At 39.2% G+C, this 12,814-nt stretch overlaps 1 long non-coding RNA gene across 1 annotated transcript; it reads right to left on the bottom strand.

Moving 5' to 3' along the window:
• Nucleotides 1–1,313: 1,313 nt before the first annotated feature.
• Nucleotides 1,314–2,872, bottom strand: LOC129901131 (uncharacterized). Its single transcript, XR_008769764.1, has 4 exons — nt 2,810–2,872; nt 2,336–2,494; nt 1,789–1,855; nt 1,314–1,667 (listed from the first exon to the last, which is right to left on the bottom strand). It is a non-coding gene; the product is annotated as an uncharacterized LOC129901131 (long non-coding RNA).
• Between the last annotated feature and the right edge of the window lie 9,942 nt (nt 2,873–12,814).

Here is a 12,814-nt window from a genome sequence, read left to right as displayed (position 1 = left end):
GTCATCCCCATTCAGGGGGTTCCACTACAGGGAAGAGCTCAAGAGGATCAGGTCTACTTCCTTTCTCTCAAGGCGTCTGCTACTACATTCACTTGGCTCGAATGATAGAGAATAGAGATATCCTAATCTGCTAATAGCTCAATCCAGCGCTGCTATCTAGAATTAAGATCCCTCTAACTCATAATGTACTATAGACTGCGGTGATCTGTATGTTTCTCATAATGGACCCCGTAAAGGTAGTGCCCCCACATCCTGAGCGAGAAAACAACCGTTGCCAACTCTAAGTCATGAGTAGGGTAATTGCACTCGTGCGCTCTCAACTATCTGGAAGCATAAGCAATAAATCAACCCCGCTGTATTAGAACACACCCAAGACCTACATCAGAAGCATCACAATATACTAAAAATCTCTCGCCCTTAACTAGAAGAGTTAGAACGGGAGCAGTGGCAAGCAACTTCTTGAGCTTCCAAAATCTTGACTCACACTCCTCGGACCACACAAAAGGAACATACTGATGGGTCAAACGGTAAATGAGGATGCAATAGTGGAGAAACCCTCGATAAAGCGCCTGTAATAACCAACCAATCCAACAAAGCTCCAAGTCTATGTAATATATGTGGGCCTAGCCCAACCACCACTAGCCCCAATCTTGTCGGATCTGCCATAATACCCTCATTTGACACCACATGTCCCAAAAATGCCACAAACTCCAACCAAAACTCGCACTTTGAGAATTTAGCATAAAGTTGTTGATTTCTCAAGGTCTGGATCATAACCCTTATATGCGGCATGTGTTCCTCTCTACTCTGCGAGTATACAAGTATATCATCAATGAATACAATCATGAAGGAGTCAATATAAGGCATGAATACTCGAGTTATAAGGTCCATGAAAGTTGTGGGGGCATTAGTAAACCCAAAAGACATCGTAGCAAATTACTGAAAACCCTAGCCGCCTAATAATTTTTCTCTCTCAGTGAGGTCTTTCAAAATTTCAGACAGTCACTGGCCGGAATGGCCGAATCAACCGGAGGACGATCTCCTCTGGTAACACAGAACAATACTTTGATAACACAACCTACTATACTACAAACCAAAATATCAAAGAACAACAATCAAAATCAAATTTATGCCAATCTCTTCAAACCCACAAGCTCAGAAATAGATAATGCCAAAGTACCATCAAAGCAGATCTCATACATCAACGGGGAACCATTTATTGCCTGGAAATCCAATGAGATTCAGCATATGATACAGAAGGAGAAACTACAGTATGCAGTAATTGGTAAGTTTTCATATGACAAAATTGATATTAAAGAACTAAGGAAGGTAATTCCAACACAATGTGGAATCAAAGGAGTACCAATTATAGGACTACTTGATGAAAGACATATTCTGATCCGACTAAATTTTCTAGAAGACTATGTTAAAATGATGTCAACCCCTATTTATTACCTAAAGGTGCATGATAGGTATTGCCAAATGAGATATTTTATATGGAATCCATGGTTCAACCCAAAGGAAGAGACATCAAAGGTTGTAGCTTGGATAAGCTTCCCTGAACTACCACCAAATTTTTTTGTTAGAGAGGCAGTCTTCTCCATAGCAACTGCAGTTGGAAAACCACTGACGGTAGATATGGCCACAGCAAATAAGACAAGACCAAGCTGCGCAAAAATCAAAGTTGAGGTCGATTTGTTAGCAACATTACCAAAAAGGATTAACATTGCGGAAGAAGACGAATCAGGAATACTAAAATCAAAATGGGTAAGGATAAATTATGATTACCTACCAAAATATTGCAAGCACTGTAGACTTCAAGGTCATAAGGAGAAGGAATGTAGAAGTCTTAACCCTGAATTGGCAAAACAGTTTAAAGAAGATTTTCGAAAAGAAAATGCACAAGGAATTGATACAGAAACTCAAAATAAAGAAGGCATTCATGGAAGAAGGGGAGGGTACTTTACTGGTAAACAAGAATGGATGCAAAGAAGGAGCAAATACAAAAAGGATAAATCAGGGATTATAATTGGGGAAATGAGTCCAATTAAGGAGACAACCATGACAAATACCAATCCATTTGCAGCACTAGAAGAGATCCCACAAAACCAAGATATTGTGAATAAAGAACAAGTACCACAAGAAGATACTAGAACATGGATTGAGAAGAGTTTCTATACCCACAAAAACCAAACAAAGGAAACAAACAATATCACTAATGATACAGATGTAACACAAGGAGACAGCTTCAAAAATGATCATGAAAACCACAACAAACACTTAGAATCATCAACTGATCAACAAAGAGCAAATGACATTGTGGAGGATATCTTACCTGAGGAACCACAAACACAGACACCAAAAAGAATCCTCCAAATAGAAAATGCAACATCAAGTCTTCAAGATGAGGAGATGGAACAGAACAACAAGAGCACCAATCAATCCAGTGTGAACAGTAGCAAGACCACAGCCACAAGCAGAGGGGAACAATCATCTGATGCACATGCAAACATGGTAAAATTTCAAACCCCTGATCTAAATCAAATAGAGCAAGAAAAGGAAAACAATAGTCAAAACAAAGATTTGCATTTAAAAAAAATAACAACTGGTGGGAAGGGGATAGACAGAAGGAAAATCAGCAAAAAAGAACCAATATTACAAACAACATAGAAACTGAGGAAACCAGACAAAGAAATATAGAAGGAACAGAGGAAATCCAAGATTTTAACAAGGAACAGCAGAAACAAGAAATATCAACAAAACCAAAAATAAACATAGAAAGAAGTAACAAAGATTTAGATGAACATACCTTAGAACACAATCTTGAAGCAGCTTTGAGAGCAGGAGATATATCACCAAAATATATTCAAAAAGGAGGGAAGGAGAGAAAAAAATATATCAAGAGAGGCAAGTGTACCACCTGGAAATGGAGTACATACAAGAAGGCAGATTAATAAACTCAATAAACCATGATTAATAATCTCATATGGAATATTAGGTCAGTCAATACCATGGAAGCCTTCACAAGGTTGATAAAGCTTAATCAAAAACACCAATTTGGATTCATAGGTTTAATGAAACCTTTTCAAGACTCAGACAAGATAGAAGAATATAGAAAAAGACTTGGCATGGAGTATGCAATGGCCAATATATCTGGTAAAATATGGGTTTTTGTGGATGATATGTTTGACTGTCACATAATAATGGATCATCAACAATATTTAACCATAAATTTAAAGATTAGAGGTAGTCAAGAGGAGATACTAGTAACCCTGGTGTATGCTAAATGTACTCAAAATGAAAGAATGGAGTTATGGGACTCTATGGAAGATTTAGCTACCTCAGTCAGTATCCCATGGATGATTGGGGGTGATTTTAATACAATAACATCACAAGAGGAGAAACTTGGAGGACTACCAGTAACCATTAATGAAATTATGGATTTCAGAGGATGTATTCAGAATTGTGGAGTATCAAATTTGGGGTTTAGTGGCAACAAATATACTTGGTGGAATGGTCAAACTGGGGATGACTGTATCTTCAAGAGACTGGATAGATGTTTGGGTAACCAACTACTACAAACAAAATATTCTAGTGTTGATATCAAACATTTGATTAGAAATGGTTCAGATCATGCTCCTATGATAATCTCTTACACAAGAGACAATAGAAACATCAAAAAACCTTTCAAGTTCTTAAACTTTTGGGTAAAACAAGAAGGATTTTTGGAACTAATTAGACAAAATTGGACAGCTGAGTTTATGGCAAACCCTTTCGTAATTTATCATCATAAACTGAAGAAGGTGAAAGCAGCTTTGTCACAATGGAGTAAAGCAACTTTTGGGAATATATTTCATGAAATTGAAACCCTTGAAGAGATTGTCAAAATGAAGGAAACCCAATTTCAGAACTGTCCAACACCTACCAACAGATAGTACTTGCATAAAGTACATGCTGACTTAAATAAATTTTTACACCTAGAGGAAGAATTTTGGAAACAGAAAGCTGGGATGCAGTGGTTTCATGATAGGGACAGAAAACACAAAATTCTTCCATGCTCATGTACAAGGAAGAAGGAAAAGGATGCAGATAAGACGAATTCAAGGAGAAGATGGGAACTGGATAGAAGAGGAAGAGGGAATAATCACAGAAGCCATTAATTTTTACACTGATCAGTTCACAAAGGAAGAAGACCCAAAAGACTATGAAATCCTTAACCACTTACCCAAAATGATCACTGAGGAAGACAACCTGTGTTTTGAAGCAGAACCTACCAAAGAAGAGGTGAAGGCAGTGGTCTTCCAATTAAATAGTGAAAGTGCAGGCGGACCTGATGGATTTACTGGTGTTTTCTATCAAGCTTGCTGGGAAATCATTGAAGAAGATGTCACCAATATGATGAAATCTTTCTTTTGTGGTGCAGAATTGCTCAGGTTTATCACCCATACTAATTTAATCTTAATACCAAAGAAAGATATGGTTAACACTTTCTCTGATATGAGACCAATTAGTTTGAGCAATTTTGTGAACAAAATCTTCTCTAGATTGATCCATGAGAGATTGATTTCCAAACTAACTGATAATATATCCCTCAATCAAGCTGGTTTTATTAAAAACAGAAGTATAGTGGAGAATATTCTATTGACTCAAGAAATTGTCTCTGACATAAGGCTAAGAACTAAAGATGCAAATGTTATAATGAAGTTGGATATGGCAAAAGCTTATGACAGGGTATCTTGGATTTTCTTAACTAAAGTACTTAGAAAAATGGGATTTTCAAAAAGGAGTATAGACATAATCTATAGGATTGTTAGCAATAACTAGTACTCAGTGTTGATAAATGGTCAACAACAAGGATTCTTTAAATCTACCAGAGGAGTAAAGCAAGGGGACCCTCTCTCCCCTACCCTATTTATTTTAGCAGCAGAAGTCCTATCAAGGAGTTTAAATGCATTGCATCAAAACTCTCAGTTTAAGGGTTTTGGAATGCCTAAATGGAGTCCAAAAATCAATCATCTTGCATATGCAGATGACATGATTATCTTTACCTCAGCAGATGTGGTGTCTCTACAAAAAATAATGGGAATTTTGAGAAACTATGAACAGACTTCTGGGCAAAAGATTAACATGGACAAGAGTGCTGTCTATATGCATAATAGAGTATCAGGTGACATCAGTATCACAGTTGAGATTGTAACTGGCATCAATAGAAGAGAATTCCCTTTTATGTATTTGGGCTGCCCTATTTACCACTGTAGAAGAAAGAAGGAATTCTTTAATACTTTGACCCTTAAAATCATGAATAGACTTCAAGGATGGAAAGGAAAAATGTTATCTTTTGGAGGAAGGGCAATTCTTAATAAACATGTTTTGCGAAGCATGCCAATACACATATTATCAGCTATTAACCCTCCTATTGGAATCATTAGACAAATACACAAGATGTTTGCTCAGTTTTTTTGGAGCAATACTATTGGGAGCAAGAGTAGACATTGGGTGGCTTGGAATAAGGTGTGTAGTCCAACCATAGAAGGAGGCCTAGGTTTTAGATCACTTCATGATGTCTCATTGGCACTGTTTTGTAAACTTTGGTGGAACTTTAGGACAAAATCTACCTTGTGGAGTGATTATATGACCAACAAATATTGTAGGAAGGAACATGCTATAGTGGTACAATGGAAACAAGGGTCACAGGCATGGAAAAAAATGCTAGAAGCCAGGGACCTAATAGAACACCAAATTTGGTGGCAAACTAGGAAAGGGGATTCACTTTTCTGGTTTGATAACTGGACTGGATTGGGAGCCCTGTACTATGTAAATCCAAGGAATACCTATGATACAAGAATTCAAAATGTCAAAGAAATGACAGAACAAGGGAGATGGAATAGAAGAAAACTGATGGAAGTACTCACTGAAGACATTGTTGATCATATCATCGATAATATAACCACACCCAGGGAAGAAAGAGATTGTGATAGACCTTGGTGGATACTAGACACAAGTGGAGGTTTTACTATTAAATCAACCTGGGAGTTTATTAGGTTAAGGGGACCACAAATGAGCAAATACAGTTTCATGTGGATTAAGGGGTTGCCTTTTAAAATCTCTTTTTTTATGTGGAGATGCTGGAAGTCCAAGATTCCTACTGATGATGTCCTAAAAAAGATGAACTTTACTATGGTGTCTAAGTGTTGGTGTTGTATAAATCCTAGAGAGGAGACTATGCCCCATTTATTCCTAACATCAGATACTGCTAAAAGGACTTGGTCTTATTTTTGTAAGGCAGCAGGAATAAACATGGAAGGAGTACAGTTACAACAATTAATTGTGAAATGGTGGAATGCAAAAGTAACTAACAGATTGAAGCAGATATATGCTGCAGTGCCATCAATCATAATATGAGAATTGTGGAAGAGACGAAATGGTATCAAACATGGGCATAGGAAGGTTAATAGCTCAGTTATTCATCTAGTCCTAATCTCCATCCAAAGACTAGTTCTTTATAGAAACCCCTCAATTAGAACTATCCCTATTGGGTGGGAAAATCTGGTGCATATACTGGAGGAAGGCAAAGCAAGAATGAAGGTAAATCAAGTTAGATGGAATTTCCCTCCACACGGTTGGTGTGCTTGCAACACTGATGGAGCCTCTAGAGGTAACCCAGGGAGGAGTGCCTATGGTTTTTGTGTGAGAAATGCACAAGGAAATCTAATATATGCTCAAGCAGGGGAAATTGGTTATGCCACCAATATAGAAGCAGAAATTGTGGCTCTACTGGAAGCCCTGAAGTATTGTAAGCAGCAAGGACTTAACAACATTATTTTTCAGACAGACTCACAAACTATACAAAAAATTATAACTAGAGATTGGAAACCTCCATGGAGTATAGCAGACTGGATAGAATAAGTGGAGGAATACAAGAGGGATTTGGATGTCATTTTCAAACATACCCTAAGAGAAGCAAATAAATTGGCTGATGCTTTAGCCAATTATGCTTTAGACGAAGGACCAATGCAGTGTTACTTGTTTAAGGATTTGAAGGTGCACATGAGAAGAATCCTAAACAGTGATAAAAGTCAAATCCCTTATCTAAGAATTAAGAAATACTGAAGGAGCTGGAGAAAAAGGAAAAAGGGACTCACAATGAAAATGAAAATCAAATACAAAGAGGAGGAAAATGAATTTGATTTCTTATATAATATTTTGTTAGTTCAATTTGTTCTTTTAGGTTGTTTATTTTACAGGAGTACAGGAATACACAAAAGGACTAATCAACACAAGGCAACAACTTCCCTAAACAACAACAAATCAATTTCTTCAAGCACTCTAGTAACCACAATGGCGGAGAACAAAGCTCTTAGATGCAACAGATTCAACTGAGGGGAAGGGGACACATCAAAATATCTACACCAGAAGAGAATCAGAAAGAAACCAACTAAGCAGATTTGGTCCTATCATCATCTTCACACCTCAATAAAAGAGGATCAACTGAAAGAACAAAAACAGAAAGACGACAAGGAGAAGGACCATTTTCTACATGAAAAACAAGGCAACAAACACACATGCAGGGCTAAAAAACTCAAAAATCAGTTAGATCGAAAGCAAATCAGAAGGAAACCAGCAACAATTTGGCCTCTTCATCATTTTCACAAACAATGGAAACAAAGAAGGATGAAGACCAAGAGACGAGTTTTAGGAAGAGGAGCTACAGCTAATGAGTTTCTCTTTTTTGACATATCTGAGATAACTCTCAGAAATGAGGATAGGAATATGCCACGTACTAGGCAAGTAAAGAAAGATAAATATTTGTAAGGGGTCGTTTGGTTTATGCAATAAAAATTCACAATTTAACCAAAAAAAAAAAAACCAAAAGATATCACAAGGAACTCATAATGGCCATAACGAGTTTGAAAAACAATCTTAGGAATGTCGGCAACTCTAATCCGCAACTGATGGTAGTCGGACCTCAAGTCAATCTTACAAAATACGGTGGCACCCTAAAGCTAGTCAACAGATCATTGATACGAGGTATAGGGTAATGATTTTTCACCGTCACCTTATTAGCTGCCTGTAATCGACACATACCTGCATAGTCTCATCCCTCTTCTTAACAAACAGGATGGGTGCACCCTATGGCAACATACTCGGATGAATAAACCCTTTATCTTGGAGATCCTCAAGCTATACACTGAACTTCTTGAGCTCTACGGGGCCATACGGTATGATGGCATAGAAATAGGCTTAGTGCCCGACTTTAAATCTATAGGAAAGTCAATATCTCTTTCTAAGGGTAGGCCAGGTAGGTCAGTAGGGAAAACATCAATATACTCCCTAACTACAGGAACTGAATCGACAGAAAGGGCCTCACTAGACATATCAGGAATATATGCTAAGTACGTTGGGAGTATGGGTAGTCTAGCTCACTTATCTGCTCTGGAGCGATCCCTAGCCTTGGATATCCAACCTTTGGCAAATAAGATGGTCAGGTGGTACATCCGAGATTTTGGACCAATTTTGTCTTTTATAGAAGCTCGGTCATCTTTGTTAGATCAGATTCGTGGCTGATAGTTCAAGGATGGAGCGTTGGTTGAGCTTCGGAAGTTGGTATTGCGAGTCGAGGGTGGCTATGCTTCTATAGATTTAGATAGGGTACTACGGTTTGATGGTCTCCTTTGTGTTCCCAGAGGTAGAGGCTTTATTCAGTTGATATTTCGCGAGGCCCACGATTTCAGGAACTCTGGTGGTACGGCATGAGGAGAGATATAGCTGAATATATAGCTCATTCGTTGAGTTGCCAGCAAGTTAAGGCCGAGCATCAGGGGTCTGGTAGAGTGTTTCAAAGATTACCCATTCCCGAGTGGAAATGAGAGTGTATTACCATGGACTTCATGATGGGATTACCTCGAAAACCTAGAGATAATGATGGTATTTGGGTCATCATTGATCGATTGACCAAGTCAACACACTTTCTGCCAGTGCGGTCTACCCTTAGTGCAGAGCGTCTAGCTTGGGTTTATATTTAGGAGGTAGTCTGTTTTCATAGGGTGTTGGTATCTATTATATCGGATAGAAGGATTTAGTTTACCTCAAGTTTATGGAGAGTCTTTCAGAGAGAGTTAGGCACCCGAGTTGATCTTAGCACGGCATTTCATCCACAGATTAATCACCAGTCAAAGCATACTATTCAGGTTCTAGAGGATATGCTGCGACCTTGTGTATTGGAGTTTGAGGGTTATTGGGAGCACTACTTTTCTTTGGCCCTGTTCGAGTCCTTATATGGTAGGCATTGTCCTACTACAGTGGTTGGATTGAGTCTTCAGATCCTGGGCCGCATAATACCGATTTACTTCAGGATGCCGTAGCCAAGGTCTGAGTTATTTAGGATAGGTTGAGGAAAACTCAGAATAGGAACCAGAGTTATGCTGATCGTTGGTGCCGACCCATGCTTTGAGGTTAGAGATTGGGTGTTCTTGTGGGTGTCTCCCTTGAAGGGTATGATGAGATTCGGCAGGCGAGGTAAGCTTAGCCCCAGACATATTAGGCCTTTTAAGATTCTGAGAAAAGTTGGAGAGGTTGCTTATGAGTTGGATCTACCTCCAACATTTTCAACTATACACCCTATTTTCCATGTTTTTATGTTGTACCGGTACATCCTTGATGAGTCCCGTGTACTCCGGTATGATTCAGTTGAGTTGGATGATCGCCTGACTTTTGTTGAGGAGTTAGTTGCTATTCTAGCCAGAGATGTTCACCAGCTTCTTTCTAGGTCAATCTCTGTGGTTAAGATACAGTGGCACCACCGCCCAATCGAGGAGGCTACATAGGAGACCGAGCGGGAGATACGGGAGAAGTTCCCCAGCTTATTTGAGCCTCCAAGTATATCCTTATCTTTACTTTCGCGGATGAAAGTTCTTTTAGTAGTGGATATTATAATGACCCTACAAGTCATTTTCCTAATACTGCTTCTGTTCCATAATTTAGAGCATTCCTATAGCGACCCAGGTCTTTTATAACCTGCTGGCGCTGGTAGCTCGGTCACCTGGTCGTTCGTTTGGGTTTTAGACATATTTCCCTATTTTAGAGCTTTAATAACTTGAAAAGTTGACTTCGATCATAACCTCAGGAAAATGACCTCATAATGGAATTCTAATAGTTCCATCAGCTCCGAAATGGCCAAATTAGGTTAGCAGCATGGTTGACATGAGTACTGAGGCAATCAATACGAGTTTGGGGCCATTTGGTGATCTTGCCTTAGAAATTTGGCCCATGGTTAACTTTGGTCAACATTCTTGGAAAACACACTCAGATGAAACTTTTAATAGCGTGGTTAGCTTTGGAATGTCGAGTTTGGTCTACAACGACCCTTCGTTCACTTTCCGAGGCTTCTAGTCTAATTCCGAGGCCCGTTGTGAAATTTGGCTCAAAATGGCCCTTGGGAGCAGGATCACTTTCAGTCGTAATGACCTTGTATGGGAATTTCAACTGCTCCATTGAGTTTAGAATATCGAAATTGGTAGGGTAGCCATAGCTCATTTGCACGCACGGATTCCGAACGAATTTCAGCACCCCATCAGAATAGTTGAACTTGAGAGAAATCAGTTGTTTAGCTGATATCTGTGCAGGAGAATTTTTTCTCCGCAATCGCGGGCCCTTGGCTGCATTCGCAGAGACCCAGTTTCTTGTTCTCTGCGTTCGCGGAGGTATGGGTGTTTTGCCTCCACGTTCGCAGGGCATTGGCTGTATTTATGGAGGTGTGAGGCTTTTTCCTCCACATTCGCAGACCACTGGACGCGTTAGCGAAGGTTAGCCATCCTGACCTCCTTATTCGCGTGCCACTTATGTCGTGTTCGCACAGGCCAAATCTTGTCCTTTTAATAAAAGACCAAGGACAAAATTCATCATCACTTCTTAATTTCAAACCTCAATTTTTCCTTCAGCTCAAATTAGGCGATTTAAAGGTCTAAATTCAATAGAATTTCATGGAAAATCCATTGTCGAGCTCGGAATCTTGAGGGGAAGCTTTGTATAAGGTAAGTTATCAATTTAGCTGTTGCGTATAGTCATTTTTGGATTGAAATTATGTTAAATTTTGGAAGATTGTATCTTGATCATTTGAGCTTCGTTTTTAGTAATGTTTTAGGCTAATTTGTGGGGTCTTTCACAAGGAACATCATGTCATAATTTTTTTTGATCTGGAGAGTTTCATTTTCGAGGAATCGCTGACTAAAGATGTTGCCTTATTTGTCTTCTTAGCTTAAAAATTTAGGAATTTGTTGCATGATTGTCTTGTGTTGTTTTTACACCTTGAATTGTGTTGTAAGTTGATCCTTGAGCTTGAGATCCTGTTTTGAAACTATTTTTGGGGTTAATTTCGGACGTGGGGCTCATATTTTTCATTTTAGACCCCAAAATTAGTTCGTCTCCGAAAATTATAAAATTAGTGTCTAAATGACCATAACGACATTGTGATTTTATTTTTGATAGCGTGGCAGTGATCCAAGGCCATTGGAAAGGAAAAAGCTCTGGCATAGTGATTTGGAGTGCGTGTGTTTAGCCTACAGGTAGGCTACGACTTTTCTTTCTTTAGATTGAGATGGAATGTGTGAAGGTATGTTGAGATTGTTGGAATTTGGGTTGGGTAGCTGGTTTTTACATCTTAGGTGTTAGAAACCATGTTTTAGGCTTTTATTGGGTTTTTCGGGCAATTAAAAGCATGTGACCCTTTCTGATATCTGTTAGTATTGTATGAGTAGTTGGATGATTATGTTGTTGATATTGTGGAGTATGTTGGCCTTAGAATAAGTGGTAAACTTACCTTAGTTACCCCGGAGTCGCTCCGACGGGTTTAGATCCTTATAGAACGGTGTAGCGGGCTAGTGCTTGATCGTTTGGCCTTAGCTAGGCGATACTTTCCTCTTATGAATAGCGTTATCCATAAATCGGCTAATCATGACTTTTGGGATGCGTCGGTGATACTAGACTTTATGATCGTTCTATATCGACTCTAGTTTAAGCTTTGGCGGTATATCGATTGATTCATCGGGAAAGGGATTCTTGGGACTATTAACGTACAGTTGGAAAGAAGAATACTAGGCACTATCAAATAAATTATCTGTGAGCATTCGGGTACCCAATCCCGGCCTCTGCTGGCTTACTAGTATGATGAGCATCCGGGTACCCAGCCCTGGCCTCAATCATACCGATGTATTACGGCGAGTATCTGGGTACCCAACCCCAACCTCGACCATACCAATGTATTATGGCAAGCATCTAGGTACCCAGTCCCGGCCTTGGCCACATTGAATAATCGGGCGAGCATCTGGGTCCTAATCCCGACCTCGACCCTTAAAGCATTCGTGGTTCATCATTTCTTGGAGATTTTTGGTTCGGAAATGACTCGATTCTTCGATTCTTGGTATCACAGAATCTTGGTTCCTAGTCTTGGTAGCTATATCCATTTTGAATACTCGACGGGCTTATGGGAGCTCGTTTGAATTTTTATTTAACTTGTGCACAAGTGTTTCGGCTGGTTATTGGGGCCCGATTTGGTTTAGTTAGCTGTAGTTCTCTTAGATAGTACCCTTTTTGGCCTCTGATACTTATTATGGTTCCTATTTAGGCTTATTCCTCTTTTTCATTTTATTTTTACCTTTTCTGCTCAGTAGGCTTATGATGCCTACTGGGTACCTGTTCTCTTTGTATTCATACTATGCTCTGCATCTACTTTCGTGATGCAAGACCGAACACCAGCTACCATCGCGGATAGATCGAGTCTGTTGCAGTCAAATTTAGAGACTAGGGTGAACACTTGACA

This window comes from Solanum dulcamara, chromosome 8 (assembly GCF_947179165.1).
Source record: "Solanum dulcamara chromosome 8, daSolDulc1.2, whole genome shotgun sequence".
Classification (NCBI taxonomy): domain Eukaryota; kingdom Viridiplantae; phylum Streptophyta; class Magnoliopsida; order Solanales; family Solanaceae; genus Solanum; species Solanum dulcamara.
Note: the sequence above shows the minus strand (reverse complement) of the source record. Positions and strands in the feature narration are given on the sequence as shown.